Raw genomic sequence first — 6,118 nt, 5'->3', positions numbered from 1 at the left:
CCAGGAATTACATGGGATACAAACGGAAATCTTTTGAGCCCCATTAATAATTTTAACGTCATTGATATATTGCAAACCTTAAGTGACGTCAACAGCAAATTAGGCTTCAAAGCTGATGATATACCATTTATTAAAATGCTTTTCCACAACACAAACTTAGATCCCTCATTTATACGCAATAATAAGGCAAGGAAGCAACTGTTTGGAGGAGGAGGTGGGGGAGGAAGGAGAAGTGCCCCAATTCGGGCAAAGCCACGCCCCACGCCTTCTTTCTCCGCCCCGCGCGGATGCCGGGTATGACGTGGGAGAATTATCGCGTATAAAAAGGATTTTGTTTTGGGGTGGGATATAGGCACTTGTGTGACCTCGCGGGACAGGGAGACACTAAGCGTGAGTAAGAGCGAGAATTAATATATATTTTTCTATAAACATGTCAGATTATCCCATCATTCCTGTGAAGGGCGAATGACCGATCGCCAGTTCATTGACGACAGTGTGTGTTTAGTAGCCACCATCAACGCCAGCAGTTTTAAACTTAGCGGTATAGCCAAGGACTTGGCTGAAGTGTATGGCTATGCTAATCTCTTTGAAAATCGGAAACAACTTTATAATTTGAACAGAGTCGTTTGGAGTGACAGACCGAATGTGGGGTCGCTGGTAGTGAAGGAACCACCCACGGAATCAAATTATCCCATTGTGGTGGGTATGGTGACTCAATTTTGTCAGGGTGAATCTGTAGAATATAATGACGTGTCAAGATATTTTATTGAAACCAGCAGAGATATGCATTATGTGAACGGTTTAATGTCGGACACCAAGCAAAGCAGACGCGATAATTTTAAATGTTGCCTCAATGAGCTTGGTGATTATGTAAAGCAGAAAAAACATTCGAAAAGTCATTTTTCCTACCGGCGTAGGACGAAGGGGAAAGATGGATCATGAATGGAACGTGGCCTACTTGAAGGAGTTAAGATCTTTGCCCACCAACTAGATTTGAATAACGTTAAGGTAATGCTCTTGGGGCAGGAAGAGGGGACGAAGAATCTCCCGCGAAAGCCTCAACTGCCGGGGATGGGCGACAGACACAAACCACTGTGTAGCTATAAAATGACGCTTTATATTTTTTTAACAAGTGGTCATGCAGTCATCGTCGCGAACAATGTTTCTTCCGCCTACGGAGGGTGAATTTTCAAGTCTTTTGAGTAGCTTTCCACATCAGGTGGGGGGTGGTTTTGACAATATTCGAACTGTGCATTTCGCCCATCCTGCAAGACTACATCAAAGAGGTGGCGGTATTTTAGTACGCTCGCAAACCTAGCCAAGAGTGTAATGCCCTTTCTATTCAGAACCGTTAAGCCCTCAGCGCTTAAGTTTACTCAAGATGTTATCCAGGATGTGAGCAGTGGACAAAAAGTGTGAGAGGCGCTTTAAAGAAAAGAGGTATTGAAGCCTTAAGTGACGTAGGTGCTAGAATTATTAAAGGAGGAAAAAAGAAGAGTTACTTCGCGAAACAAGAAGAAGAAAAAAATTAATAAAAGGAAAAGTGGTTGCGAGAGAAAGAACAGCGATGTGTTTGATATAATTTAGTAATGTGGAGGTGCGGTGGACACTCATGAAAAAAAAAAAAGGGGAAGGAGGAACATTCTGACCTGCGCGCGCGTGGGCTTGCCTTTATTTTTTTAGTGAGTGGTGTCTTCGCACGTTAACACGTCGCCTCCCCGCGACCAGTGTCTCCATTAGTATATAGCGGGCGACGAAAGCGACAACAGCATGGCCTCCGCCGCTCCCTCCGTTCCGATTTCTGATTATGCGCTCAGTGTGGTTGACGAATTCTAGAATCAACAGACAACGCCAGGTTGAGAGCTCTATTGCGTCTAAAACTCTTGTCGACATTTTACCTGTAAATTTGTCCAGCCACGCCCGGTTAAAAGATAAGTACCTAGAGTTCCGCGTGCCGGGGTGAAGGGGCATTTATCGATCTTGCTAAATTAATTCTTGAGTTGAAATTAAGTGTCACTCAAGCTGATGGACAAACAAAAGTCGAGGAGGCTGTCAATGTCGAATTCTGCAATGGCACTGCTAATACCATGTTCAAATCAATTCAGGTGTATGTAGGCGATCAAATGGTTGAAAGTAACCCATACTTTAATTACTGGTCATTCCTAAAAATGCTCACCACCTTCTCCACGTTAAAACTCAAATCATTCGGAGAAATAGGAAACCTCCTCAAAGATAACAGGTCTGGTGGAGCAGGCGTAGCCGAAACCTATGACGCCGCATACTTCACTAGCCTTGGGAGCAAATACAAGAGACATTTAAAAGATATCAAAGATCACGGTCTTCATCTCACCTTCCCATTAATGTCGGACATTACTTCTTGTGATCAGTATTTATGCGACGACATCCCATTGAGAATAAGGCTTGAGTTAGCTAACGAAGCTTGGTATTTGAACACTGACGGCGATGGGAGTGCTGTGCGTGCCCATATTGATTTTGCTAAACTTTGGGTCACCAGACTCCAACCCTATCCGTCAGCATTGCTTGCATTAAATAAAGAATTAGAGACAGGAAAAATAACGCGTACAATATTTAACAAGACGTTATATAAATCTCTGGTTCTCGGCAAACAGCAGACAAGTATTGTCTGTGACCAACCGTGGTGAAATGTCATTCCAGAGCGTTTATATATCGTTATGGCTGACATGAGGGCCTTTTCGGGTGTATATAATAAAAATGGCTTGTATTTCAAGAATGCTGATTTGTCTGAACTAACAGTCTCTGTCAATGGTATGAATATGTATAAACCGACGGTTTCTTTTCCCCACGAGTGTACGCGAGTCTATTATGATCTTTTAGATAGTTTAGGAGTAGAAAATGACACTTTGCTTGATTACGATAGCTTTAAGAAAGGAAGGACAGTGTTTGTTTTAGTTTGTTACCGGAAGACATACGAGGCACAGTGCCTCTTGAACACAGTGGAAACTTACGCATAAGTCTTCAGCTTAAAAAGGCTTGGATGAAAATTTAGTAATTATCTGTTTTGGGGATACAAAGGAGTGTTGTCAATCAACTCGAGAGGCACGTGTCTTGCGACACTAGAGCATAATGAATAATCAACAAATTATGAAAGCTCTACAAGGAAAACTTTATGACAATAATATATATTTCTTAGGCTGTCTTCCGCTGACGATGTAGCGAAATTAAATCTAAGGAGTGAGTCAGACAAGCCCATTGTCTTTATTGCTAATGTGTTAGGCGCATCGCAAGCTTCGAAAATGGGTCACTGGGTGGTGTTCTATGTTAGTGATAAGTGTATATATTTCTTCGACACATACGCCCTGACCCCATCATTATATTCTAAGTACTTTCGAAGTTTCTTAAATAAGCATAAAGATTATCCTGTTTTTAAACTTGCCGCAAGATTACAGTCGGACAAAACTCTGGTGTATTGCATTCAATTCGTATACTTATGTAATAAAATAGGCTTAGAGAGGACTAGTCAGTTTCTGAAAGATAATTATGATTTAGGAAATTTTTTGAAGAATGACAGAAAGGTGTTAACATATGCTTATAGAATGTTTAAAATGCCCCCATGTATAAAAACATTTTGTCAATCTAGTCAAGGACTGACTTACAAGCATTGTATTTCTAAGATATGTGGCTAACTTATTAAATGCTACAATGTGTGTGTGTGTAAAAAATGTAGAGCAGTAGCATGTAGCTTATTCATTTATGGCGTGTGTGTGCAATTATATGTAGTTATTAAGAACAGGATTTTTTTTTTTTTTCGTGCGATGTGACCGGGTGGGTGTGAGTTTGTTCACGCTTTCCTATGTGTAAAAAAAATGTAGAGAAGTAGTATATAGCTTATTCATTTATGGCGTGTGTGTGTAGTTATATGTAGTTATTAAGAACAGGATTCTGTTTTTTTTTTCGTGCGACGTGACCGGGTGGGTGTGAGTTTGTTCACGCTTTCCTATTGTTCGGATGAAGAATGGCTTGTGGTTTTGGGCATGTGCGCGCGTGTTTGCATACATGTGTGGGCGTGTCCCCTATAACCTGGGGTAGCCTCGGAAGAAGAAAAGGCTTGTGGTAGTGTGCGCATATGCCCCAAATAACCCCGGGTAGCTTAGTCAGTCCCCTAACGTTGCGAGAGGAGCGTCATAGAGGAAGTCTTCGCCGTCATGACCTTACAACAACAACAACAACAACAACAGCCCCACGCTGCCGCTGCAACTCTTCATGCTGACGATGTTGACGATCAGATAATGGGTCAAGCCGCATTAGAAGTTGAAGCCATGGATAACACATCCCAAGCTGAAGCCGTGGATAACACATCACATCCCAGAAACGGAGGTGAGATATCCGCCTCTTGTATTTTTTTTTCTGCGCGCACAAGCGCTGGTGTGTGTGTATTTCTTATTCATTGTGTTTAAAAAAAAATATATATATATATATATATATTTCTTGTCATTTCAGCGGATGTTGGTGGTGGTGAGGTGGGGGATGTTCCAGAAACTCCCAAGTCTACCGGTGAACATATCACGGGCGAGTCATTGGGCAACAACAACCGCGGCGCGTTGGGAGGTGTCGGTAAAATGGGGCGGCGTGTGCTGAGGGAAGGATGTGATACCTCCATTACCAGTGTCTCATCTGAAGAACGACCCACCGGACAGCGTAACGCATAGTAAGTATTTTTTTATTCTTACAAAAGAGAGAGAGAGAAAGAGAGAGAGAGAGAGAGAGAGAGAGAGAGAGAGAGAGAGAGAGAGAGAGAGAGAGAGATTGAATTATTTTTTGTCTAATAATGTTTCTCTATCTTTTCATAAGTCCACGGCAACAACAACAGACACGCTTCGGTGATGGTGTGTCTTGACTCTCCGTCGGGCGCTGAATCGCGAGAGCGGCGGCGAAGTCGTCTGCAGCAAAAAGATCATGAAATGCGTCAATCACGACTGGAAAAAAAATGCAGCATATGGCGGAAGTGTTGCGGCCGCGCCCACTTCTGACTTGACATACCCCGCTTGACCTTTCTTGGAAGTGTCATAGGCGGGTGGTGGGAAGTTACTAAAATCCATTATGGATTTTATGAGTGGAAGCGAATAAAATTCACTAATGTCTTGGAAGTTAGAGATGCATATGGTGGCCGAATCTGTGAGAGTCCTATATTTAGTGCTTAACAATCTTTTTTTATATATGTACTCGCTCTGTGTGTATTATTTTATATATATATGTGCTTGTGTTGTGTATTTTTTTCTTCATTTGTATATGTACTCGTGTTGTCATCCTTTTATGGGCTGTCTTTGGGCATGTACGACATAAGTTTGTAATATGTCTCTTTCAATTAGGATTTATTTTGGGGGAGGGAAAAAAAAAAGGGTAGGATGGGTGGGTTTCCATTGTATTTCTTTGAGCCTGTACGGTGTGAGTTTGTAATATGTCTTTTTTTTTTTATGGCGATTGTGTGTTTTTGTTTTTAGGCTTAGCATGTATTTAGTCTGGATTAAGAAAGAACAAATTAGCCTGGATTAAGAAAGAACAAATAAAATAGACTAGATTAAGGTAATATAATAACTTGTCATACCATTTTTTTTCCACTATATTTCAATAAAAATGTATAAAATCTACTTTTCCCGTTCCTACCCCTCACTGAAAAGACAATCGATATAACTCCAGTCAATATGAAAATCAACAGTAACACACGCACACACACACACACGCATATGCTGGCAAACTGAAAAATCAATAGCGGGTAGAGGGAGAGGGAGGGGTACCCTCAGACTGACCATCAAGTCACCGCTCGCGAGGGGTAGGGCATAGAGGGGGACACGCACACACATGCTGGCAAACTGGAAAAAAAATCAATAGCGGGAGAGGGAGAGGGAGGGGGAAAGGTAGCCACAGGCCTCCGCCCAACAAGTCACCGCTCGCGCTAACCGATCCCCGGCAGGAGGGTGACGCCCCGGCACGGTGCGAAAGGACCGATCCCCCGGCAGGAGGGTGACGCCCCGGCACGGTGCGAAAGGACGCCCCTAGCCGATCCCCCGGCACTGGGGCGAAAGGACGCCCCGGCACGGCGCGAAAGGACCGATCCCCCGGCAGGAGGGCGACGCCCCGG

At 43.0% G+C, this 6,118-nt stretch overlaps 1 long non-coding RNA gene across 1 annotated transcript; it reads left to right on the top strand.

Annotated features, from left to right (window-relative positions):
• Window positions 1-3,445: 3,445 nt before the first annotated feature.
• LOC126986645 (uncharacterized) lies at window positions 3,446-4,987 on the top strand. Its single transcript, XR_007739856.1, has 3 exons — window positions 3,446-4,356; window positions 4,480-4,687; window positions 4,831-4,987. It is a non-coding gene; the product is annotated as an uncharacterized LOC126986645 (long non-coding RNA).
• Window positions 4,988-6,118: the final 1,131 nt, after the last annotated feature.

This window comes from Eriocheir sinensis, chromosome 6 (genome assembly GCF_024679095.1).
Source record: "Eriocheir sinensis breed Jianghai 21 chromosome 6, ASM2467909v1, whole genome shotgun sequence".
Classification (NCBI taxonomy): domain Eukaryota; kingdom Metazoa; phylum Arthropoda; class Malacostraca; order Decapoda; family Varunidae; genus Eriocheir; species Eriocheir sinensis.
Note: the sequence above shows the minus strand (reverse complement) of the source record. Positions and strands in the feature narration are given on the sequence as shown.